General features: G+C 38.8%; 2 protein-coding genes across 5 annotated transcripts in view; one reads left to right on the top strand and one right to left on the bottom strand.

Moving 5' to 3' along the window:
- Positions 1-27,937, bottom strand: part of LOC105470142 (solute carrier family 2 member 13) — a 369,854-nt gene that overhangs the window by 10,779 nt on the left and 331,138 nt on the right. The gene's annotated exons all lie outside the window — the stretch shown is intronic.
- The window catches only part of REDIC1 (regulator of DNA class I crossover intermediates 1), a 172,892-nt gene that overhangs the window by 136,505 nt on the left and 8,450 nt on the right, over positions 1-27,937 (top strand). Inside the window, exons 15-19 of one of the 3 annotated variants that reach the window (XR_011609238.1) lie at positions 14,791-14,906; positions 16,022-16,127; positions 17,492-17,770; positions 22,279-22,401; positions 23,826-23,966. The gene's annotated coding sequence lies outside the window, so the exon portion shown is untranslated. Of the gene's footprint in view, positions 1-14,790; positions 14,929-16,021; positions 16,128-17,491; positions 17,771-22,278; positions 22,402-23,825; positions 23,967-27,937 lie in introns of all 3 variants that reach the window. The other 2 variants (XR_011609237.1, XR_011609239.1) reach the window with 2 other exon arrangements.

Raw genomic sequence — 27,937 nt, 5'->3', positions numbered from 1 at the left:
CCCTCTCCCTTCCTGCTGTGTGTTCTTACTTCTCTACCAGTCACTCCCTGATGACCTTGCCTTCTTAATCCATAGTAAAGCAAAGTGTCCTACAGTTTAGATCGATTCTGAAGTTGAACTTCCAATTCTTTACCTTAATTGCACCTGAAGATATTACCAGACTCAAAAACATTCCTATCTGCTATTGTCAATTTAGAGTATTGTCCTGTCTCCTTCAACCTCTATCTTTGAACCTTGTCATCCAAGCCCTATTGTTACAGTATTTATGAACTCATCATAACATTCCACCTGTCTTGAGGATTTGGGTGCCTGCTCAGTCTACCTCCTCTCATCCCCTGCCACATTCATTTATTTTTAATTCATTGGTCTCATTTAAAAAAATTATTTTAAGTTCCAGGATACATGCGCAGGATGTGCAGGTTTGTTACATAGGTAAATGTGTGCGGCAGTGGTTTGCTGCACCCATCAACCAATCACCTAGGTATTAAGCCCCATATGCATTATCTATTTATCCTGATGCTCTCCCTCCTCCCAGCCCCCACAGGCCCTAGTGTGCATTGTTCCCTTCTCTGTGTCAATGTGTTCTCATTGTTCAGCTCCCACTTATAAGTGAAAACATGTAGTGTGTGGTTTTCTGTGCTCCGTATAATGCACTGGCCTCATAATTCCTTATTTAATCTCCAGAACTATAGAAAGAGCACTTTATAGTTTCCTTGATTTGGAACTATTTTACTTCAGACTTAGAGCCTTCCTTTTCTGATCACAACCACCATGTTGTTTATCTCCTCATTTCTGATAATCTGTGCTACACCCAGAACTGCCTTTGGATTATCTTTTCAGTATTCATTTACCTCACTGCTCAGCTTACACCATGCCAATACAGGCATAACTTGGAGATATTCTGAGGTCAGTTCCAGACCACTGCAATAAAGTGGGTCACACAAATTTTTTGGTTTCCCACTGCATATAAAAGCTATGTTCCCATGAAAGTGTAGTCTATTAAGTGTTCAATAACATTGTCTAAAAATGTACAAATCTTAATTTTAAAATATTTTATTGCTAAAAAATGCTAACGATCATCTGCACCTTCCATGAGTCATCTTTGTGGTGGAGGGTCTTGCCTCAATGTTGAGGGCTGCTGACTGATTAGGGCAGAAGTTGCTGAAGGCTGGGGTGGCTGTGGCAATTTCTCAAAATAAGACAAGGAAGTTTGTCAAATTGACTGATTTTTCCCTTCACTAAATATTTCTCTGTAGCATGCATTGATGTTTGATAGCATTTTACCCAGATAACTTCTTTCAAAATTGCAGTCAATCCTCTCAAACTGTGCTACTGCTTCGTCAACTAAGTTCATGTGATACTCTAAATCCTTTGATATCATTTCAACAATGTTCATAGCACTTTCACCAGGAGTAGATTCCATCTCAGAAACTACTTTCTTTGTTCCTCCTTTATCCGTTCAAGTTTTATTATGAGATTGCAGCAATTCAGTCACATCTTCAGGCTCCACTTCTACAATCGTTCTCTTGCTGTTTTTCACTATATCTGAAGTTACTTTCTCCACTAAAGTCTTCAGCCCTTTAAAGTCATCCATGAAGGTTGGAATCAACTTCTTGCAAACTTCCAAACTATTCATTTGGTATTTTGACCTCCTCCCATGAATCACAAATGTTTTTAATGGCATCCAGAATAGTGAATCCTTTCCAGAACATTTTCACTTTACTTGGCCCAGATCCATCTGAGAAATCACTATCTATGGCAGCTATGGCCTATGAAATGCATTTTTTAAATAATAAGACTTGAAAGTTGAAGTGACTCCTTGATGCATGGGCTGCAGAATGGATGCTGTGTTAGCAGGTATGAAAACAACATTCATCTTGTACATCTCCATCAGAGCCCTTGAGTGACCAGTGTCCTTGTCAATCAGCAGTAATATTTTGAAAGGAATCTTTTTTTTTTCTCCTGAGCAGTAGATCTCCATAGTGGCTTAAAATATTCACCAAACTATGCTGTAAATATAAGTGCTGTCATCCAGGTTTTGTTGTTTCATTTATAGGGCACAGGCTGAATAGATTTATCCCTTCTTAAGGGCTCTAGGATTTTTGGAGCGGCAAATGAGCATTGGCTTCAACTTAAAAGTCACCAGCTGCATTATCTCCTAACAAGAGACCCAGCATGTCCTTTGAAGCTAGGCATTGGCTTCTCCTCTCTAGCTACGAGAGTGCTGGATGGTGTCTTCTTCCAACAGAAGGCAGTTTCATCTGCATTGAAAAATCTGTTGTTTAGTATAGCCACCTGATATGGCTTGGCTGTGTCTCCACCCAAATCTCATGTTGAATTGTAGTTTCCATAATCTCCATGTTGTGGGAGAAACCCAGTGGGAGGTAATTGAATCGGGGGTGGTTACCCTCATGCTGTTCTCATGATAGTGAGTTCTCATGAGATATGATGGTTTTATAAAGGGCTTTTCCCCTTTTTACTTGGCACTTCTCCTTCCTGCCACCATGTGAAGAGGACATGTTTGCTTCCCCTTCCTCCATGATTGTAAGTTTTCTCAGGCTTCCCCAGCCCTGCAGAACTGTGAGTCAATTAAACCTCCTTCCTTTATAAACCACCCAGTCTTAGGCAGTTATATACAGCAGCGTGAGAACAGACTAATACACTACCTTTATTAGATATCTTAGGTAGATGTTGTGGATAACTTGAGGCAGCTTCTCCATCAACACTTGCTGCCTCGCTTCAAACAAGGTGTGAAGTGAAGACAGACAGCTTCTTTCCTTAACCCTCATGAACCAACCTCTGCTAGCCTCAAACTTTTCTTCTGCAGCTTCCTCCCCTCTCTCAGCCTTCATAGAATTAAATGGAATTAGAGACTTATTCTGGATTAGACTTGTGCTTAAGGGAATGTTGTGGCTGGTTTGATCATCTATCCAGACCACTCAAACTTTCTTCATATCGGCAAAAAGCCTGTTTCACTTTCTTATCATTTGTGTGTTCACTGGAGTAGCACTTTTAATATCCTTTAAGAATTTTCTTTTGTAGTCACAATTTGGCTATTTGGTGCAAGAGGCCTAGCTTTCAGCCTGTCTCAGCTTTCAATATGCCTTCCTCATTAATCTCAATTATTTCTAGCTTTTGATTTAAAGTGAGAGTCGTGCTACTATTCCTATCACTTGAACATTTAGAGGCCATCGTAGAGTTATTAATTGTAGTTTCTTAGGGAATAGAGAGGCTCCAGGAGAGGGAGACAAAAAAGGAAATGGCTGGTTGGTGGAGTGGTCAGAACACACACAACATTTACAATTAACTTTGACGTCTTATATGGGTGCAGTTTGTGATGCCCGACAACGATTACAATAGTAACATTAAAGATCACTGATCATCATAACAGATATAATAATGAAAAAGCCTGAAATAATGTGACATAAAGGCACTAAATGAGCACATACTGTTGGAAATATGGTGCCAATAGACTGGCTTGTTGCAGGGCTGCCGGAAACCTTTAGTTAGTAAAACAAAATGCAATGTCTGTGAAGTGCAATGATGGCAAACACAATAAAATGAAGTATATACTGTTTTCACTGGCCTCTAGAATCCATTCTTCCTCTATTTTTGTCTGCCATTTTTCACCATTTGCATTCCCAACCCGGTGTGGCATTATTAACTTTCAACAACCACTTCTCAGAAACTGAGCAGTGTTACGAAACCATGCTGTTGGGCTCTATTAAAAGTTCATACTATTTTATCTCAGTTGGTTCCCTAATGATGCTTATTTTATCCTTTATAGTCTTCTCTACTGAATTATCTGCTTATCTAACAGCAGACATTCCATAAACTTTTGTCAACTATTGCCTCAATTAATTAAAATATTTCTTACCATCTTGTAGTCCTGAAATCTTTCCTTCTGTTTCCTATGTAGATGAACTTACCTCCTTTTTGGGGAAGATTTATCAATTTCAGTTGAGAAAAATAAAATAAAACCAGGAATTTGGAGATGCTTTGTAGGACTTGATACATTTGAATCTGAAGAACAGATCTTTTAACAATTGGAATTCTTTTAAAAGAATTGAGGATCATTACTTTGAATATCAATTTTTCTCTATCAGCTTCTACTTTTCTATATTTTTCTCTCAATATTTGAGAAAAGAAAAAGTTTTTTAAAAAACATTGTAGGTAGGCTTCCTTCCTCCCTCCAGTGGTACATGTCTTTCACCCTTTCTGAGGACTGCCCCTCTTATCAGTGGTCTTGCATCTCATTCTCCTGCCTCTTCTGGGGTCACATTCCATCAATATCTCTTCTTTTCCTGCCCTATTTAGTTTCGTCCTGCTTGAGCCTTCCCTTCTGTCTACAATACACAAGGTCTCTCCTACTCAAATGTTCAACTCCTCTCATATTACTACAACTAGCTCTCCTGAAATACCAGAAGTTTATACTCATGAGCTCTACCTGATTACACACTCCTTCTTTACAGCCCAACTCTCCCACCCTCCCAGATGCTGGCTAAGTCTTACATGTTTTTTTTTCCTGGATATGTTCACACAAAAGTCATCAGTTCTCCTAAAATACAAATTCAGGTTTCTTGTCTTAATCTTGATGCTCTTTGATTACTCTGTGGTGCTTAATATTGCTGACAACTCTCCCTCCTTCTCTTCCCTCTTTGCTTTTATATCTGTATTTCCATTTTAGCTCTCTGACCTATATGTATTCATTGCTTTTTACATTGCCTCTTCCTCTTCTCAACCTCTAAATATAGGTGTCCTCTAAGGTTCTATTTTGAGACCTATACCCTCTCATAATCATCCCATCTAATTTTAGGACTTCATAATTTCCATGTGGATGCTCCTCAATAGTTTATTCTGGCCTTGAACTTTCCTCCAAGTTACACTGAGAATTTAGGTACCTAAGTACCTAAAATAGCAGAGTTGCTATGAACATCTAGATCCTGCCATGCCTCAAATGCAATATGACTACAACGAAATGACCTATCCAGAGGCAGCATGGGGCTGCTCTGAGCTCAAATCGTGACTCTACCACTTACTAGCTATATTCATTCAGAAGCTTATATAATGAGCACTTTGTATGTGTCAGACATTAGAGATAACAGTCAAGAACAAAATACCAACCAGTGCATTTGTGGAACCTTGAGCTTAGTGGGTACTGGCATGGTCCTGTTCCTGATCTGTGAAATTGGGGAAAGGATTGTATCATGGGCTATTGGGAACATTAAATATTCCCATCTGGATAAGCATACAGCATCTGCACACTCGATGCTTAGCATAGTTCCTGGCGTGTGGTATATGCATAGCATAAGTATTACTTTACTAGTGCCCCTCATGACATTTCTATTTTACTTAACACCACCTTTCCCTAAATTGGAATGGTTTAAAAATCTTGCAGTTATCTTCATTTTCTTCTTATGCACTTCTCTTAGGTCCTTTATACTTTTAAGTCCAAGTAAAGACGAGTGGCCAAGACTAGGAGCTTTGGCATTGACATCCTAGGTTCAGATCTAGGCTGGGACACCCAGGTAAAGCTAGGATATATGTGGCCTCTAGGTGCTTGATATCTCAAAGCTGTGTCATCATCTGTGAAATAAATATTTTCCTGGCACCTACCTCAAAGGGATATTTTGATGCTTATGTTAGAGAATGTACACAAAGAATTTCACATGGTATAGACAAGAAACCATCTTTCCTAGACATAATTTCTTGAATCTGACTTTTCCATTTGCATTAACACCACCCTAATTTAGACTCCGAGTGTGTGTCCCATCACCTGCCTCTGCCTCTGGGGGAGAGACACTCTAGAGTAACCCTGATGATTCCTGTTTTCTGCTTTTCATGCCTTGTGTAATTCCTTTTTCTGGAGTGTGGGAGTGACCTTGGATTTGCTTCTGACCAACAGAATATGGCAAAAGTGACAGGACATATGTGATTAAGTAAGTAAGATTCCAATGCTGTTGAGCTGAATTCTCTCATTCCCTTGCTGGTTTTGGAGAAGCAAGCCGCCATGTTGTAGGATGCCTATGCTCGGAGATTTGTGGAAGGAACTGAGGGCAGCCAACAGCAAGCAAGAAACTGAAGTCCTCAGCACAAAACCACAAATTACTGAATTCTGCTAACAAAAGTGAATCCTTCTCTAGCTGAGCCTTAGATGAAACTATAGCTCCAGTCTGTGCGTTGATTGTAGGCTTGTGAGACCCTAAGCAAAGGACACACCTAAGCAATGCCTGCATTCCGGACACACGGGAAGTGCTATATTATTAATGTGTGTTGCAGTAGTAAATGAATACAGTTTCCTGATTTTCCTGCTCCTAACATTCCTTTCTTCAAACTCATACCCCACCAAGTTAAACACCCTGACTACCTCACTGTTCAAAAACCTCCATCCTCCTTATTCCAGCAGTCTACAAAATGGCCTGCAGAATGTGGCTGCAGCCTACCTTATCTTGTACTCCTATACACAATCCTTTTATCCAACTAAATTAAATTACTTATTTTCTGAACCTACATTCTAGACCCAGTATCTCCTACTCATGACATTTCCTGTAACTGAAGGCAAACTCTTACTCCTGATATCTACTGTCAGTATTTACCATCAATTCCTACCTCATCACTCAAGGCCCGTATGGATGCTACCCATTCACCTGTCTGAAATATTCTCTCCTTCCTCACAACTCCTTTTCATTTTCCTCATTTATGTCATTATCATATAGTGCTCTGTATGGTCATATATTAATATACTCCTTCTTCTACTGTACTGAAATTTCATCCCAGGGAGTACAGCATGGCACAGGGGTTAAGAGCACAAAGTCTAATGTCAAACTGCGTGAGTCTGTATCTGAATTCTATCCCTTACCAGCTTTGTAACTTTGGCCAAGTTACTTAACCTCTCTGTGTGTCAATTTTCTTGTAAAATAAGAGTCCATATAGGGTTGTTACAAAGATTAAACAAGGTGATAACTGCTTGGCACATAGAAAGCAATTTATAAGTGCTTGCCAAAAGAATAGTCAACTTTCTATTTTTTTAAAAAAAATCTTAACCTATTGTCCATCATAATACCCTATGTAGAGATAAATGTTCCTTGAATGATGAAGCTTTTACATTTGCATTTGTTTAATTGTGAGTAGAAAACAGCATCAGATGTCCCTTGACCAATAATCCCCAACAATGAAATAGTCTTTTGAGTCATGAAGATCTTAAGAAAATAAGAAAGGAAAGAAAAAAGAGAAGAAAGAAAAAAGAAAGGCAGGCAGGTAGGCAGGCTCCTGTAAGGAGGAATACTTACAAATAATGAAATAACTAAAATTCACTGAACAATTTTCTATTTACTCTTCTCATTATTATCACAGTTCCTTGCGTGAGCTCCTGCTGTGGCAATGGTTAGTAGGATATTTCAGAGTGGCCTCTGTGCTTGCCCTGATGAAGCTTTTTACCATCTGGCTATGCACGTTTACATGCGCAAAAAAGGCCGAGTAGCTCCTCGTCATCCTCATGTTGATTTTGGGAAGGCACTGCAGGCACTGACTTGGCAGAGTTACACACTCAGCAATACGTTGATAGCTAATGACTGAGAATGTGACATCGCACCTGACTTTCAAAATATAAACACTAGAAATACCAACTAAAAAATAAAAATGCAGATTTCAAACATTATTGCAAAATATCCTCATGCTTTCCTGGCAACTGCTGGTTGAAGAACATAATGCTCCCGAGAAGGAACAAAAATACTTTGACATCAGTGTGTGGGTTGGGATTAGAAAAAGTCATGCTCTCGGATGTGGCACCTTTTCACCACATCCTAGAGCAAAACCTGAAAATGATTGCAATAATGGGAAGCTGCTCAGAGGGCACTGCAGTGGACAAAGCAGCAGAATTGCATTGCAATCAGGTGAACTATGTCTCATTTTGGCAGAGCGAGAGAACTAATCTTTACCAGCAGAATGACTAGGCTAAAACCTGATACATAGACCAAATAAATCATCAGTTCCCTGTTCCAATCACGGAACACACAGAACTCCCTCTAGTAATACCATGTAGAAATTAATGGCTCCCTTTGAAGGTGGAACAATGCTCCCCTGCCCACTCAACACCCACCAAACCCAGTTCATACATAGATCTATTTCTGCCTTTTAAGATGTTACCTTTCCATAATTTATCGATAGAGTTTTAAACCTAAGAAATAGCCAAAGGAACTTAAGCAGTGCAAATATACAACTGTTCTTGCCACAGTTAGCCATAAGTAGTATATTTCTTGCTTCTTACACAGCACATGCTGTCTGTATGGCCTCTTTATTCTCTATGATGAAATAATTTGACTGCTCCAGGCTTATATATGGGAGTAGAGGAAGAGAAATATGACCTGTGTGTGAAAACCAAAACTTCCAACTTCATATATTCAGTCCTAATCACTGATAAATGTATGAAACTTAGTTCCCTTCCCAAAGAGTTTATAAAAGATCCAGCATTGTGGAAAAGGGGAGAGCTTACTACAATTTGTGTGACACATCTACCACTGTTCTACTGGGCTTACTGCACAAGCTTGCTGATTCATTACTGAGGAGTGTCAGTGAAGCACGATTTTATTTCCAGTTCCTGACGCAGGACTGTGATTTTTCTGGACGAGGTCCCTAAGCTATCACCTCAAAACATAGATCTCCCTCTAAAATTAACCCTAATAGCTTTTTATTGATAGAAAGTTAACCCTAATAATTCTTTATCAATAGAAATTTATGATATAATTACACAATTACAATTTGAGGGTAGTGGTGAAAACGTACCTAGGAAAGAACAGAGTATCTCTCTAGGATAGGACACCTTCACTCTTAGGAGAACTAAAGAAGCAAAATCCTAATTCCCAATCAGAGAATCAGGATGATGTAAATTTACTCTAAGCAATCTAAGTTATAAGAAAATTCTACTTCTGGGCATTCCATTGAAGCAACCACAAAAAGTTACTGTTACAAACTTGGCCCATTACTTCTCAGATACTTTTAATTATTGTTCAGTAGGCATATTTCCTATTTAATAATCTAAAATGAAATAAATTTATGTCAAGGGTGGCCACATAGCATTTAAACTCTAATAACATCTCTGTGATTTTGAATAATTTTAGAAAAGTATGGTTCCCTAGCTTGCAGTGTGTAGACCATGTTGAAAATCTTGCCCTTGAATGATTTCCCATTGTCTAGCCTTTTTTTTTTTTTTTTTTTGGTTTTGTAATTTTCCTGCAGAGGATTGTCATTTAAAGACAAGAAGAAAAAGCTATTCTTTTGTTAATTACCATTATTTTCTAATAAAAAAAAAATCTTTATTAAGACAATTAAATGATAGACATGGGTAAATTTCAAAAGCATTAGATATTTGGAGCAAAAAGCCACTTTTGTCCTGAATAAAATGTTATTTATCTATAAATCATTGCATCTAAACTCCTTATCAGTATATTGGCTACCTTATATACCCCAATTATAGAAAATAGATGGATGGAATATGGACAGATGCAAATGAAAACAATGATAACATTTAAAGGTGATGAGACTATAGTGATAGTGGTAGTCTCTAATTTTGGTAACAATATAAATTGGTATAATCTCCTTTTGGAAAGAAATTTGGCAGTTTGGACATTGGAATATTCATCCCCTCTGTCCCAGTGTGGTATCTAAAGTGTATCCTTAGGAAATCACCTAAATGGGAAATTATTTGCTTAAAGATGTACTTTTCTCTGTCCTTTCATTTATCACAAAATTAACATAAATAGATAATTAGAAACCATAAAAGTCTCCCAAAGTAGAAGGGTAGTTAATGCAACTAAAGTACAACAACTCAATAAAAAAGCAGCCATTAAAATAATCATTTTAAAGTAAATTGGGCCAAAACCACAAAGGTTGGTCTGGAGAGAAGACTGGTGAAAATGAAGTCTTAGGTAATGTAGGTTACTTTCATTTTGGCACCAAACTAGCCAACAAGCAATGCAATAGGTGTATGCAAAATCCAGGACATGAAGATGTTGATGTGGATGTGGCCTACTTCTGCCTGTCCAGTTCCTCCTATGTTCCTGAAGTTCTGTGGTCATTGTGAAGTTAACAGGCTACTGGCTCAGAGGAGCCCTGAACTCTGCCTTGGGGAGGGTCCACATTAGCATCTGAGTGGTCTAAGAAAATGTTTCAACTCTATTAATTCATAAGAAAATACTTTGAAATTCTTTCTCTTACTCTATCATCACATCCAAAGCAAGGCTGGCCATGGTCTACTTCATAAAGTCTACCTGGAAATAAACAAAATGTCGCAAAGTTGGCAGTGGATAAGATATCAAACTACAAATACTGCCTAGATAATAAGTTACATGGATAAGAGTGACTAGAAATATAAAAACTTAGAAGAGGAGAAGGTAATTTAATGAATGATTGTTTTCACAGTTGAACTTATACAGGTTGTGTATCCCTTATTCAAAATACTTGAGACCAGAAGTGTTTCAGATTTCAGATTTTGGAGTATTTTCATTATGCTTACTGGTTGAGCACCCCTAATCTGAAATCCAAAATGCTCCAGTGAGCATTTCCTTTGAGCATCATGTCAGCACTCAAAAAGTTTGGAACTTTGGAGCATTTTGGATTTCAGATTTTTGGATCACGAATACTCAAACTGTAGTTGTGACAGTATTAATTTGAGAAGATGGGAGAAAGTTTAGTGACTCATAGACAGGTAATCTGGGGACTCTTTTTCCATACTGTTGTTCCCCTCTACAACTTTTCCCATAATACAGTCAGGCACTACAGTCATTAGCCCTTCTCCTGCTTCAACTGGCACTGAAAGGAATTACGCATCTTCTCCATTGTGCGGTTCCTTCATATTGACTAAAGGCCTCAAAATGCTGGTTTCCGTATTTCTACTACACAGTCACTACACTGCTTCCCCGCTTAGGAGCTGTGGGCCCGCCTCTGCTGACAGCTGAGGGGTCCCCCTCACCACCAAGCACAAGTGGCAGTGCTCCCCTGCAAAACCTGCCTGCCTGACCATAACTATGTGTGGCATAAAGGCCTGCCCAGTGCCCTAGGAAGTAGCTTGGCAAGGGGCGGATGCTTTATACCGGGGAATGATGTGGTATATGGTTTATATTCTCTAGCTGAGAAGTCAGAATATGAAATATTCAAAGAGGATAGAGTGACACAGAAGTGGGATGACAGAGAAGCCTGTAGGCAGAGGCCATACTGCAATAGAAGCCATGAGGTAAAGAAGGGTCATGGAGTTGACAGTGATGGAGAAAAGTATAGAAGAGAAACCAAACACAGACTGCTGTTCATATATATTAATTCATTTAAATCTGATGACAATTCAAAGCAATAGCATCATTATTCCCATTTTGCATATAAGTCTTTTTTTTAAATATAGTGACTTCCCCAAGATTACACAGTGAAAGCAGTGTTTCAAATCCAGTATTCTCTGTCTCTTTCTCCTTTAACATAATCATCCTACCAGTTCAGATATATATATGGAAACCTCTCTTGAGGTACCTTACTTTTTATGGAATTTGAATGGAAAAAGAGTTGAAATGAAAACTACTTGAAATCTCCCCTAAGTTAGCATTCTTTTTAATAACAGTCTGCTGAGCAGTATTCTAGATTTCCATGAGGTAGGGATGGGTGGAGTTGAGACAATTTTCTTTCTTTTTTTTTTTTTTAACTTTCCTATGCACCTTTATTGTAAAACTTTCATTAACTGAGGAAATCAAGCATGTCTCTTTTCTGCTCAACATGAAAAGTTATAAGAAAGTGATGACTAGGTTTTAAGATAGTACTAATCCTGATTTTGAATTAATAAAACCCCACAGGTTTTTCTACATTGGCCATACAACTCCATTCCTATGGGTTTTTTCTTTTTCAGTTTTTTTATAGACATGGCATAAAAAATCAAGATGGCTTTCCCCCGTATAGTTGCTGTGGGAGGTAATATATTAATACTTATTCCAACTATCCTGTATTGTACTGCTCATATCTTCTGGAATTATTTTTGGAATCATATTCAGAATCCGCTTCCTTGTCACTCAAGAAAAAACAAACTTAGTTTTTCATATTGTACTTATGGATCACTTTCCTTTCTTCCCGCTTCCTTTTATTTCTTGCCATAATGAGCCAATCATATGAGGGACTTTGGGTGAAAAGGAGAGACCGGACTAAACTGAGTAAAGGCAGGGAAAGCCATGACTGAAATAATAGCAACAAACTCAGGATAAGTTCATTTGTGTTTTGACTCTAGAGTTATGAGAAATAAAATGAGTTTATTTAGATGAAAGTCATCAAAATTATAGAAATCTACAGCAGAGAAGTGATACAGAAGGGAACTGCTGGGAAGGGAAGAGTGTGGTCCCTTTAAATGATATGGAAGGGAAGTGCTAGGTAGAGGAGGGTATGGTTCCTGACTAGGGCTCCACCCTGGAGCCTGTGCCCATGGACCTAGGTGAGGACAGGCATTTTTGTTTTCCTGCACAAATGTTGCACCTCCCAAGACCACCCTGGCCTGCCACGCCCCATCCTGTGCCTATAAAAACCCCCGAGGCCCTAGCAGGCAGACACACAGGTCGCTGGGTGTCGAGAGAAGCACATCAATGGAGGAACACACAGGTGACTGGCAGTCGAGAGGAACGCACCGACAGGCACTGGCAGGCTACCCAGTGGCAGAATGACATGGAGTTTGGCAGGGGCAGTTGAAGGAGAGCCCAGGCTGCTGAGTAAATAAAACCTGCTCAATAAAACTTTGCATTCATTCTCCAAGCCCACGTGTGATCTGATTCTTCTGGTACACCAAGGCAAGATCCCCAGGATACAGAAAGCCCTCTGTCCTTGCAATAATGCAGAGATCTAATTGAGCTAACATGAGCCGCCTATGGATGGCTAAACTAAAAGAGCACCCTGTAACACATGCCCACTGGGGCTTCAGCTGTAAACATTCACCCCTAGACACTGCCATGGGGTTGGAGTCCCACAGCCTGCCCATCTGTATGCTCCCCTAGAGGTTTGAGCAGCAGGCACTGAAGAAGCGAGCCACACCCCCATCACACACCCTGCGAGGGGGACAAGGGAACATTTCCCATTTCGGAAGGACATTTGAGAAGACTGCATCCAATGTACTCATTTTATAGAGGGTACATATCAAGTCCAGTGAGGTTGAATGTTTGCCAAAGTCTCAGAGAAAAACTGTAAGCAAAACCAGTCTTCAGTAGCACCCTGCCCATGGGCCGCCCAGCTGAGGGGCTAGTAGCCACTGAGATCCAACTTATGCCAGCCCTTGGGGGCCAGCTGCAGGGATGACTCTTCCTGGGGGAAAGTGTCTCATATTCTAGTTGTCACAAAGGCATATATCACAGGGACAAAGTTATTTCTTTGGAACAGACTCATGTGAGGGCCACTCATAACCTGGTTCCAAAGAAATAACTTTATCCCAGTGATAAGTTATATTATTAATTTTATTTATTTTGTGTTATTTTGGTTTAAAAATGGCTTATCATTAAATAGTTATTATTAAAGTATTATTGCATTAAATTATTAAATCAGTGGCAACCAGTAAAATAGACTCTATTGAACTCATTGTCTTTTCTTCATTTCTTCACTCATTTATTTGACACATGAGTATATACATTGCCCCAGGTGTTGGACATCCCTTGAGATACCAAAACAAGTGGCTATCAACTTAAATACCAACGACTGAAAAACGCAAGTCTGCAACACAAAACCATTTAGCAACATCTATAGGGGTATAGGAGGAGTTTAAGTTGGCAGGGCTTTCAGGAAAACTCTGTTTATATCAGTTTGGGGGTTACTTTTTAGGTTAAGAGTTTAATAATGAGGAAGGGAAATGTTTGAAAAACCACTAATTGCAGGAAAAAGAACTAACTAGGGAGTCAGAACCAGGATGTAGGTAATACATGCCTTTGTGACAACTAGAATATGAGACACTTCCCCCCAGGAAGAGTCATCCCTACTGCTGGCCCCTAAGGGCTGGCATAAGTTGGATCTCAGTGCCTACTAACCCCTCAGCTGGGTAGCCCGTCGGTGGGGTGCTACTGAAGACTGGTTTTGCTTACAGTTTTTCTCTGAGACTTTGGCAAGCCATTCATCCTCACTGGACCTCATTTGAGTTATCCATAAAGTGAATATGTTGGATGCAGCGTTCTCAAATGTCCTTCTGAAACAGGAAAGACTGCTTAACACTGCCATCTTATTGCAGCATCCTCCCCAAGGTCCAATTCAGAGAATTGATGTTTTTCCACACTTAAGGGTTTACTCTGTTGCCTGAATTCTTCTATTCCCCTGGGTTATTTGGGGACTTTTATGACCCTCACTAGATAGTAAACTTCAGAGAGACCACCATACCTATTATCTTCCCTTTTCCTTCCCTAGGCGTCATAGGCCAGTACTTGGCACAACATTTTACACATAGTCAATAGCTCAATAAATGTAAATGTCAATTAAAACAATTAAAACACTTGTTTTTGCTTCCCATTAGGCTGATCTTTTGTCATCTGATAACAATTTCTTCACTACATTGTAAGCCTCAGAGAAGACATATATTTGCTGTCGAAATTTCTTGACCTCTAAGAAATCTATGTCTATTTAATTTAAAACGTGACTGTCTGTGATGGTAAAAGGAGAGACACATTTCTTTACCATAAGCATTGAAAAATCTATCTACCATCCTAAGCTTTACAAATTTCAAACTATACCAGTATTCTGATTTTATTTTCTTTCCACTGCAAGAGTGCCTACACAGTATCTCTGGCTCGTGTTTATCTGCAGGTGCCTGAGAATGAATGCAAGCTGATTTATCGCTGTGGGCTATCGTGATGCAAACAATGGCATACTTTGTTTATTGGATTCTTTTCAATCAATTTTACAGCTGCTTTCCATCAAGTGTGAGTTCTGTGGCTTCTTTATGTAAGTTGTGCTCCCAACAGGAATGTCCTTGAGTAGATGTAAATTCCTCATTTGATGAAATTGACTAATGTTTGTATAGAGCCTTACCGTATACAAACACTGTTCATATATATTAATTCATTTAAATCTGATGACAATTCAAAGCAATAGCATCATTATTCCCATTTTGCATATGAGATAAGTCTTTTTTTTTAAATATAGTGACTTCCCCAAGATTACACAGTGACAGCAGTGTTTCAAATCCAGTATTCTCTGTCTCTTTCTCCTTTAACATAATCATCCTACCAGTTCAGATATATATATGGAAACCTCTCTTGAGGTGCCTTACTTTTTATGGAATCTGAATGGAAAAAGAGATGAAATGAAAACTGCTTGAAATCTCCCCTAAGTCAGCATTCTTTTTAATAACAGCAGTGAAGTAAGCCACTGAAATATCATCCAAAAATTAGTAGAATAAAATGCTTCTCAAAGATCATTAGGAATTAAAATGAGCGGCATCTTGGCAGGTCTGCGCCTCTGTGTCCTCTATATTCTCTTTTGACTCAGTATCCATTTTGCCCCAAAACCTCAACACAATAATTAGAACAGAAAGGATGCCTGGATGAGCTAGAAGTTAAAATATCACATAACAATCTCAATAACTAACTCATTTGAGAGTAGTGATGTCAACACTACAAATGTATTACAAGGAGAACAGTCATTCTAATGCAATAAGATGGCAGTGTTAAGCAGTCTTTTAATAATACACACACGAAAACATGGAGCTACATAATGACCTTCTCTGATACAGTCATGTCAGTAAGGAACTAAAAGAAATTTTTTTAAAAAAAACTTCCCCTAGAAGCTGCTTAGAGGATGAAAATACATGTGGAGTGTCTCAGCAATTATTTAAAATAGAACTTGTGCCATTAGTTGCATATGAGAACTTTGTAAATAACGAGGAGATGGAAAGTCATTATCATAAAACTATAAACTGTAAGGCAGTTTCACAATATTTCATCTCAAGTTACTGTGAAAGTGAAAACATAATAGCTTCACAGATTAAGCATTTTAACTGCAATTGCCTTTTTTTCTCACTTCCTGATTTGTATAGGAAGTTCTGAAGCACCTTACTGATTATCAGCAATGAAACAAAACTGTAAAACTGAGAAGATCTATCTCAATCCTTCCAAATGAAAGATGAGTTTTCTACCATTTGGGTGAGTGAATAGCTTAACAGGTCTATTAAAATTCACTCTATCCTCCCTTCTAATCTGTTTCTGGCACTGGAACAGAGAAAATCATGTCACACCTACTGTCACACCCAGCCTCCTAAAGAGAGCCCGGCTTCCCACTGGGGGACCCCTGCACAGTCTGGCCTGCCCCTCTCCAGCCTTCCACAGCACCTCCTCCACGTCACCTGCCATTGTCACCACTATGCCCCAGGGGCTAGTACAGTGACATGCACACAGTTGGGGCTCAATACGTATTTGTTTAATGAAGGAATCATTTTCACCATTTGACAAATGTAACAAAATATTGTCTCACGGTTTTGAAATTTCCTTATTTTCAAAGCGGTTTTATGTAAGGAGAGAATGAATTAGTAATTCAGTTTATCCCTTATTCTTGGTATGAATTTCTATATTATAGTCCAGAGCAAGTTTTGAAAGTTATACTTTAATACCATAGTTATTTTCCAGCACACACAAACAGATACACAAGCATACAACATAAAACAGATATTAGTAGACATTTGTCGTGCTTCTCTTTAGAATGGGTGGAAAGGATCTAGTAGCAAAGGGCAAAAGTTAGTGGGTGGGCTCGTACAGGACCCTCACATACCCTGAAGGAGGGGATTTAGCACATTTGCCTGTATTTGCAGAGGTGTCTAGGAGATCAGTTCTAACACCTGGTAATGAGGAGTATTCTGAACAATGAAGCGATGGATAATCTTGACTTATGGGTGTCTTGTGAATACAGGAACTGGAAATTACCCAATGTCTAGGCTCTATCTTGGATTCTAGATGGGCTTGTACTTGGTGGGGTCAAGATAATCATAGTATGGAACTATGCCTAGAAATAAGACCAAATCTTAGGACATAAAGACAAAAATCTTAGGGGAAAGCATATTTTAACTTAAGGAAGTCTTGCTATGCTTTTATTACAAAGTAAAAGGCAGTCTGCTGTTGAGAAACCTTTGTGTTTAAATTGTGTAGAAGTTTCCCCAGTAACATTGAGTCTCCCCAGTAACATTGGCTGTGTCCCCACCCAAATCTCAATTTGAATTGTATCTCTCAGAATTCCTACGTGTTGTGGGAGGTACCCAGGGGGAGCTAATTGAATCATGGGGGCCACCGGTCTTTTCTATGCTATTCTCGTAACAGTGAATAAGTGTCACGAAATCTGATGGGCTTATCAGGGTTTTCTCCTTTTGCTTCCTCCTCATTTTTCTCTTGCCACCACCACATAAGAACTGCCCTTTGCCTCTCACCATGATTCTGAGGCCTCCCCAGCCATGTGGAACTGTTAAGTCCAATTAAACCTCTTTTTTTCCCCCCGGTTTCGGGTATGTCTTTATCAGCAGCATGAAGACGGACTCATACAGTTAATTGGTACAAGTAGAGTGGGGCGTCGCTGAAAAGATAACCGAAAATGTGAACTTGACTTTGGAACTGGGTAACAGACAAAGGTTGGAACCGTTTGGAGGGATCAAAAGAAGAAAGGAAAACGTGGGAAAGTTTGGAACCTCCTAAAGACATGTTGAATGGCTTTGACAAAAATGCGGACAGTGATATGAACAATAAGGTCCAGGCTGAGGTGGTCTCAGATGGAGATGAGGAACTTGTTGAAAAATGGAGCAAAGGTGACTCTTGTTATTTATTTACTTATTTTTTATACTTTAAGTTCTAGGGTACATGTGCACTATGTGCAGGTTTGTTACATAGGTATACATGTGCCACGTTGGTGTGCTGCACCCACTAACTCGTCATTTACATTAGGTATATCTCCTAATGCTATCCCTCCCCACTTCCCCCACCCCATGACAGGCCCTGGTGTGTGATGTTCCCCACCCTGTGTCCAACTGTTCTCACTGTTCAAGTCCCACCTATGGGTGAGAACATGCGGTATTTGGTTTTCTGTCCTTAAGACAGTTTGCTCAGAATGATGGTTTCCAGCTTCACCCATGTCCCTACAAAGGACATGAACTCATCCTTTTTTATGGCTGCATAGTATTCCCTGGTGTATATGTACCAAATTTTCTTAATCCAGTCTATCACTGATGGACATTTGGGTTGGTTCCAAGTCTTTGCTATTGTGAATAGTACTGCAATAAATATATGTGTGCATGTGTCTTTATAGCAGCATGATTTATAATCCTTTGGGTATATACCCAGTAATGGGATGGCTGGGTCATATGGTATTTCTAGTTCTAGATCTTGAGGAATCGCCACACTGTCTTCCACAATGGTTGAACTAGTTTGCAGTTCCACCAACAGTGTAAAAGTGTTTCTATTTCTCCACATCCTCTCCAGCACGTGTTGTTTCCTGACTTTTTAATGATCGCCATTCTAACTGGTGTGAGATGGTATCTCATTGTGGTTTTGATTTGCATTTCTCTGATGGCTAGTGATGATGAGCATTTTTTCAGGTGTCTGTTGACTGCATAAATGTCTTCTTTTGAGAAGTGTGTGCTCATATCCTTTGCCCACTTTTTGATGGGGTTGTTTGATTTCTTCTTGTAAATTTGTTTGAGTTCTTTGTAGATTCTGGATATTAGCCCTTTGTCAGACAGGTAGGAAGTCAAATTGTCCCTGTTTGCAGATGACATTATTGTATATTTAGAAAACCCCATTGTCTCAGCCCAAAATCTCCTTAAGCTGATAAGCAACTTCAGCAAAGTGTCAGGACACAAAATCAATGTGCAAAAATTGGAAACATTCCTATACACCAGTAACAGAGAGCCAAATCATGAATCATGAGTGAATTCCCATTCACAATTTATTCAAAGGGAATAAAATACCTAGGAATCCAACTTACAAGGGATGTGAAGGACCTCTTCAAGAACCACAAACCACTGCTCAACGAAATAAAAGAGGACATAAACAAATGGAAGAACATTCCATGCTCATGAATAGGAAGAATCAATATTGTGAAAATGGCCATAATGGTAATTTAGAGATTCAATGCCATTCCCCATCAAGCTACCAATGACTTTCTTCACAGAACTGTTAAAAACTTCTTTAAGGTTCATATGGAATCAAAAAGATCCCACATTGCCAAGACAATCCTAAGCCAAAAGAACAAAGCTGGAGGCATCATGCTACCTGACTTCAAACTACACTACAAGGCTACAGTAACCAAAACAGCATGGTATTGGTACCAAAACAGAGATATAGACCAATGGAACAGAACAGAGCCCTCAGAAATAATACCACACATCTACAACCATCTGATCTTTGACAAACCTGATGAAGGCAAGAAATGGGGAAAGGATTCCCTATTTAATAAATGGTGCTGGAAAAACTGGCTAGCCATATGTAGAAAGCTGGATCCCTTCCTTACACCTTATACAAAGATTAATTCAAGATGGATTAAAGACTTAAATGTTATCCCTAAAACCATAAAAACCCTAGAAGAAAACCTAGGCAATACCTTTCAGGACATAGGCATGGGCAAGGACTTCATGACTAAAACACCAAAAGCAATGGCAACAAAAGCCAAAGTTGACAAATGGAATCTAATTAAACTAAAGAGCTTCTGCACAGCAAAAGAAACTACCATCAGAGTGAACAGGCAACCTACAGAATGGGAGAACATTTTTACAGACTCTTACTATGTTTCAGCAAGAGACTGGCAGCATTTTGCTGCTGCCCTAGAGATTTGTGGAACTTTCAACTTGAGAGAGTTGATTTAGGGTATCTGGTGGAAGAAATTTCTAAGCAGCAAAGCATTCAAAAAGTGACTTGGGTGCTGTTAAAATCATTCTGTTTTAAAAGGGAAACAGGACATAAAAGTTCGAAAATTTGCATCCTGACGAGGTAGTAGAAAAGAAAAACCCATTTTCTGGAGAGAAATTCAAGCCGGCTGCAGAAATTTGCATAAGTAGCAAGGGGCCTAATGTGAATCCCCAAGACCATAGGGAAAATGTCTCCAGGCCATTTCAGAGACATTCATAGAAGCCCCTCCCATCACAGGACCAGAGGCCCAGGAGGAATAAGTGGTTTCATGGACCAGGACTGGGGTCCCCATGCTGTGTGCAGCCTAGAGACTTGGTGCCCTGTGTCCTAGCTGCTCCAGCCACAGCTGAAAGGGGCCAACATACAGCTCTGGTTGTGGCTTCAGAGGGTGGAAGCCCCAAGCCTTGGCAGCTTCCATGTGGTGTTGAGCCTGCAGGTGCACAGAAGTCAAGAATTGAGGTTTGGGAATTTCCGCCTAGATTTCAGATGTATGGAAACGCCTGGATGCCCAGGCAAAAGTTTGCTACAGGTGTAAGGCCCTCATGAAGAACCTCTGCTAGGGCACTGCTGAAGGGAAATGTGGGGTTGGAGCTCCCACACAGAGTCCCTACTGGGGCACTGCCTGGTGGAGCTGTGAGAAGAGGGCCACCATCCTCCAGATTCCAGAATGGTAGATCCACCGACGGCTTGCACTATGAGCCTGGAAAAGCCACAGACACTCAATGCCAGCCTGTGAAAGCAGCCAGGAGGGAGGCTGTGCCCTGCAAAGCCACAGGGGCAGAGCTGCCCAAGACCATGGGAACTCACCTCTTGCATCGGCATGACCTGGATGTGAGACCTGGAATCAAAGGAGATCATTTTGGAGCTTTAAAATTAGACTGCCCTGCTGGATTTTGGACTTGCATGGGGCCTATAATCACTTTGTTTTGGTCAATTTCTCCCATTTGGAATGGCTGAATTTACTCAATACCCGTATCCTCATTGTATTTAGGAAGTAACTAGCTTGCTTTAGATTTTACGGGCTCACAGGTGGAAGGGACTTGCCTTGTCTCAGATGAGACTTTCCACTGTGGACTTTTGAGTTAATGCTGAAATGAGTTAAAACTTTGCGGGACTATTGGGAAGGCATGATTGGTTTTGAAATGTGAGGACATGAGATTTGGAGGGGCCAGGGGTGGAATGATATGATTTGGCTGTGTCCCCACCCAAATCTCAACTTGAGGTGTATCTCCCAGAATTCCCAAGAATTGTGGGAGGTACCTAGGGAGAGGTAATTGAATCATGGGGGCCAGTCTTTCCCATGCTATCCTGGTGATAGTGAATAAGTCTCACGAGGCCTGATGGGTTTATCAGGGGTTTCCACTTTTGCTTCCTCCTCATTTTTCTCTTGCTGCTGCCATGTAAGAAGTGTCTTTCACCTCCATGATTCTGAGGCCTCCCCAGCCATGTGGAACTGTGAGTCCAATTAAACCTCTTTTTCTTACCAGTTTTGAGTATGTCTTTATCAGCAGCATGAAAACAGACTAATACACCCAGAAAGCTCTCTGGGACTGATCATGTGTTCTAACTTATAAGGAAAGGGAGTTTCAAGGCATCTGGGGTGTATTCTAAGCAGGCCTTTCCATATAAAGCACAGGAAGAGCCCGATATTCAGCCGTGGGGCTCAGGATGGTCAATCCATCTGGCTGCCCTGACCACAGCACAGAAAATCAGAGTCATAAACTTTTAGGAATTGGGGAAACTTCAGACAGAGAGTATTAAATCTGGGCTCAGCCTTGGTGGGTGAATCATTCTCTGTACTATCTTTACTCAAGGGGTTAATTGGTCTATATTTAAATCTGTTCTCTCCTGTAACAGGTGCAATGACTGTTTGTGAGACAGAACTGATGGAATTGAGATTTTACTAAATTACCTATTTGGAGCTAGTTCTTTGTTCACTTGCCTTTGTTCTTGGCATGGTGGTCATAATAGCCAGAGGATTTTTTATGCAAATCTAATCAGAGACATAGGCATATTTTCTGTGTATTTCTTTTTTAAAAAAATAAATAACATTGAAGTTCTGTAATGTAGTAAAACAATGTAGTCTACCTAGATGTTAAGGTAAACCTCTGATCTATATATCACGAGTGACTCAATCTGGTTAAAAGCTGCAGAGAAAATCAGAGGGATTTGGGTATATGCCTAGTTTTATACAAAGGTTAACACACAAGCCTTGCAGTGTAACAGACCCAGGTTTGAATTCTGGCTTCACCACTTACTACCTTCTACCAGTGGCCTCCATCAAGTTACTTAACCTACCTGAGACATGGTATTTTCATTTAAAAATGCTTAGCATGAAATGAACTTAGTATTAAAATAACAGTAATTACTATTGTTATTTTTTAAAATTTTTTAATTTTTATTTTTTGGTGAGACGGAGATTTATTCTTGTTGCAAAGGTTGGAGTGCAATGGCGCGATCTCAGCTCACCTCATCATCTGCCTCCCAGGTTCAAGAGATTCTCCTGCCTCAGCCTCCCCAGTAGCTGGGATTACAGGCAAGTGTCACCACACTCAGCTAATTTTGTATTTTTAGTAGAGACGGGGTTTCACAGTATTGCCCAGGCTGATCTCCAACTCCTGACCTCAGGTGATCCGCTTGCCTCGGCCTCCCAAAGTGCTGGGATTACAGGCATAAGCCACTGCGCCTGGCCTGTTATTATTAAAAATGCATGCATTCTGCCAGCCCCAAGGACAGAAAGGAATACTTTTTCTTCTGTAAAGTTTTACACATTACAATATTCCCTGGGAATATGATGCGTTCTCTAAAGGAGAGAGAAATCCTTCATCTGGATTTCTAGGAGATTATTTTTTTCTTTCAGTTCACTTTATTTATTTATCCCAGGCATAGTATTTTTGTTAATCTTTTAATCACATTTTGATATACTTTCTTGACTTCCTCTTTAGTCCCTATTCAAACAAGTTTTCTCTTTATGCAATCACGAATAAACGTACTCATTTCTATTCAGTAATGTAAGCATTATATTTTGTAACATTAGGATAAATTTTAGCATGCAAATGAATAAAAAGCAAGGGTAAGAGACAAGAGAAAGTGTCTGTTAATAAATAAATGACATGATGTTAGGTGAACAGAAACAGTTGGGAGACTTACTTTTAATTTCCTCATTATCTAAAAATCGAAAAGGCCAAATGCACTAAGTTTACTGATAATTCACTTTTATTTGCTAGTCATGAATCCATCATGTAAAGAGTAGTATTGATGAAAAGAGCAGTATTATCACCTACAAAATGTACTTGGTACTAATGTAATATATGGTACTGCCAATTCTATCATAGAAATTTGGCCAAAGAATGAGAATGTAGTAATTTATGAATTCCGAGGACAATTACATAATAATACAAATAATAATACAAATAATAATACAAATATGAGTATTGTTACTCATACTTGTTGGGGTATATAAACAAAAATTATTCTATCTCTAGGAGACTTATGTACAGTAGTTCACCTTTATATGTGAGGGATACATTCCAAGATCTTCATACCTAGTACCAAATCCTATAGATGCTGTCATTTTCCTATACATATAAACCTATGAATATGTTTATAAGTTAGGCACAGTAAGAGATTAACGACTAATAATAAAATAAAAACAATGATAACAGTATGTCAGCATCACTACTCTTGTGCTTTGGGGCCATTATGAAGTAACAAATAAGGGTTACTTGAACACAGTGCAATACTGCAACAGGAGATCTGATAACAGAGAAGACTACTAAATGATTAAGTTGCACGCAGCTGAGACAGCATGGATATACTGGACAAAGGGACGAGTCACATCCCAGGTGGGACTGAGCACATGATTTCATCACACTACTCAATGGTACACAATTTAAAACTTATGAATTGTTTATTTCTGAAATTGCCCATTTAATATTTTTGGACTGTGTTTGACTGCAGGAAACTGAAACAGTAGAAGAAGAAACCATGGATAACAGAGAACTACAGTACATCAAATGGACCAATCATGGCTTTCTGCAGGTGTGAAAAATTTAGGAATCATCTAAAATTTTCCTGAAATATCCAAGCTTGCATGTTCAGGTCTGTAGTAATATAATGATGCTGATATTTTGATAAGCACAATTAACAGAATGCTGAGTTGTATTAGAAAGTAGCTCAACAATCGAAACTGCCCTGCAACCTAAATTTCCAGACTCAAACTTCAACTACTCATCTACGTGTAGCCATCTTATCACCATAAATTAATATTTTAGTATGCCTCCTTACAGTTCTTTTCTAATATGTATTTAAAAACCTACTTTGTGTGTGTGTCTGTGTGCAAACAAAATCGGATTGATGCCATAGTTGTTTTATAGTTTGTTTTAACTTACTAAAGTCTGTTATACATACAAAGAAGTTATCTATGTACACTTTAAAGAATGATAAGAAGATAATCACCGATTTACTCACCAATCAGCTTAGGAACTATATCATTATCAGACTTTAGAAGCTCTCTGTGAACCACTTTCTGATAGGATCCCTCCCTTGGCCCCAGAGATAATTACCATCGTGAGTTCTGTGTTATTTATATCCTTGTTTTTCTGTATAGGATATTTTCTATGCTTGTACTCCTAAAAATACATATCACTTGGTTGTGCTTGTTTTTGAACTTAACGGATTATTATGTGATTTATTTTATTACTTGTTTCATTTCTTAATATTATGCTTCTGAAATTAATTCAGGTTGATGTCTTTAGCTACAGTTTATCTTGAGTACACCATGATATATAATTTATGAAAATATGTTTCAGTTTAACCCTGATGTATATATCTCCCTACTCTTCTTTCCAGTTTTTAAAAATTACAAATAATGCTGCTGTGCACATATTTTTAATACATCTCCAGGTATAACTGTGCAACGGCTTCTCTAATAAATACGGGGAAACAGAATAAATAGAACTGCTGGATTACAGGGTATGTGCACACAGTCACTTTTATAGATAATACAAACTGTGTCCTAAGAAGTTGAAACCACTTAGATTCTCACTAGCAGTGGAATACAGAGAACACTGTACTACAACCTAGCCAACATTTCTTTTTTAAGTATCCATTAATCTAGTTGATAAAAATGGTACGCCAATATAGTTCTAAATTGCATTTTATTGATTAAGAGCTGGAGCCCCCAATTCATATATTTATTGGCCATTTGGGTGTCTGCTTTTATAGAGTGTCTATTCTTTCCCATTTTCCAATTGGACTGTTTGTCTATTTCTGATTGGTTCATAGGAATGTCCAGATATATTATAAATCAGGATCATCTTTAATATACAACATGAGCCACAAATAAAATTTTAAATTTTCTAGTAGCCACATTCAAAAAGCAAAAGGAAACAGGTGAAGTTAATTTTAGTAATATATTTTTTTAACCCAATATATCCTAAATATTTTAATTTCAATATATATTCAATATAGAAATTATTAAGATTCTGTACATTCTTTTGTTTTCATACTATGTCTTTGAAATCTGGCATGTATTCAGGATAAGAGACACTGCAAGTCCTCAAAACATGTGACTTGTGACTACCATTTTGGGCAGCACAATTCTAGATACTAAGCCTCTGCCAGGTGTATATACAGGCACCTTCAGTATCCATTGGGGAACTGGTTCCAGGATCCCCACGGATACCCAAACCCACACATACTCAGGTCCTGCAGTTGGCCCTACAGATACCAAAAGTCAGTATATGTGGGTTTTGCATCCTGCAAATACTTATATTTTTGATTCCTGTTTGGTTGTAGATGCAGAACCCACTGATATGGAGGGCTGGCTGTATTTAATGAAAAAAAAAAAAAAACCCCACATAAAAGTGGACCCCACAGTTCAAACCGGTGTTGTTCTAGGGTCAACTGTATTGCAAATTTCTATCAACGTGGGGCTTCTCTTTCTACTTGCTCTATGGTATCTTTTTGTGAACCAAAATTGTGAACTTTAAGTAGGCATATATCTACATTTTCCTTTATGCCCTGTGTTTTCTATGACTGGTTAACAAAATCTTTCACATTCCCTGGGTCATAAAGATATACAATTATATTTTCTATTAAACGTCTTACAGTTTGCAAACACTACAATCATATATGTAGAAAATCTAATGGAACCAACAAAAAGAATCAGTGAATTTAGCAAGGTTGCATTTTATAAGATTGGCACATAAAAACCTGCATACTAGTTATACATACTAAAATCATTGGAAATTGAATTAAAGAAAATTCCATTTATAATAGCACTAGAAAAGGAAATGTTTAGGAATAAATCTGACAAAAGGCGTGCAAGATTGTACATTAAAAACTACAAACCATTGCTGAAAAATATTGAAGACTAAATAAATGCAGAGATGTACCTTGTTTATGGGTTTATTGGTAAAGACATCAATTCATCCCAAATTGATCTTTAGAGTCAATGTAAGTGCAATCAAAATCTTAGCAATATAAGCTGACTCTAACATTCGTATGGAATTGCAAAGGATGTAAATAACCACAACAACATTGTTCCCATCTTAGCCTCCTGAGTGGGGGTACTTGTATAGTACTTGGAAATGACTTCTGCATGTGCATCCCTGAGAACCTTTCTGACGTGAAGCCAACCAGAATCTCCTCAGCATGGACAACCTGGCCCTTACTAGGATATATTTTGTATTAGGTGGATGGGGCTGGGACCTCTGATTTTAGGCATTTCAAACAGAAGTCGAGTCTTGGCTCTGAACAATTCTCCAGATTATTCATGCACCTGCTTTTCCTCTTCATAGGAATCCCTCCCATTAAATGCATAATTTCTAGGGTCATTAAGCTAAGCAGTGACATAATTTCAAAATAAATGATCCCAGAACATGATCTTGAACAGAAGCAAATGGAAACTTTAAATTCACCCTCCCATTCTAATAACTTTTATCTCAGTGAGCTCATTATGGTTGGTCAGTGTTGGATTTTTGTCCACCTTGGCCAAGAAGAGGGATGTGGTGAACTGTAAAATTTTCTGCTCTGAACCTAATACCTACCCTCTTGTTCTCTGATACTGAGAAAGTAATCCACTCCCTCTAAATTACTCTTTTGAGCTAGTAATTCCTAGAACATGATGTATGGCCTGGAATGGGCCAAATTGCAAAAAAAAAAAAAACAAAAAAACAAAAACAAAACAACCTCCCTTCTGCAAAATTGCAAGACTTGCCTGAACACTGACCACCAAACTTGCAGCTCTCCCTTTGTTGCTTTTGTGTTTTTCCCCTAGAAAACCCCCTTATTCTTGATGTTTGAATAATACACATTTTCTGCTGCATTTTGAGATGCAAAGAATTTTTGACAAACAGACACTTTACTTTTGTTACTTGAAAGATATTTTCACTGGGCATAGAATTGTAAATCGGTGTTGTTAAATTAAATTTGGCCTAGAGCTGCTGCTTTACATATTTTAAATTCTACCTAAAGTTTCCCCATACATAATTAACTATAACTCAACTTGATGTATAAAATAGACTGTAACCTACTCTTGTAACAAGTAGCCAAGTCTCAGCCAATCACAGTAGCCAAACTTCAAACAACCATAGACAACTGTTGAAAGAAGGCAAAGGCAGGTTCAAATAAGGCAAAGGCAGAGCTGTAAATAATCCAGCTGTTTCTGTACTTCACTTCCATTTTCTGTACATCACTTTCCTTTTTCTGTCCACAAATGTTATCCAACCATGTGGCAGCCCCGGAGTGGCTCTGAATCTATTCTAGTTCTGGGGGCTGTCTGATTTACGAATCATTCTTTGCTCAATTTGCGAATCATTCTTTGCTCAATTAAACTCTGTTAAATTTAATTTGTCTAAAGTTTTTAACTGTGTATTTTCTCTCAGCGCATGAAGGATAAAATTAAATTCTCTTCTGAAGAAATGAGCTGTCAGTCTAATTGCTCTTGCCTTGAAGATGATTTCTTTTTCTACTCTCTTTAGCTGTTTTTTTAAGATTTTCTCATTCTCTTTGCTGTTCAGCAGTCTCATTATAATCTGTTTGGTGTGGATATTGTCTTACTGCTGGGA

The sequence above is a fragment of the Macaca nemestrina genome, chromosome 10 (assembly GCF_043159975.1).
Source record: "Macaca nemestrina isolate mMacNem1 chromosome 10, mMacNem.hap1, whole genome shotgun sequence".
Classification (NCBI taxonomy): Eukaryota; Metazoa; Chordata; class Mammalia; order Primates; family Cercopithecidae; genus Macaca; species Macaca nemestrina.
Note: the sequence above shows the minus strand (reverse complement) of the source record. Positions and strands in the feature narration are given on the sequence as shown.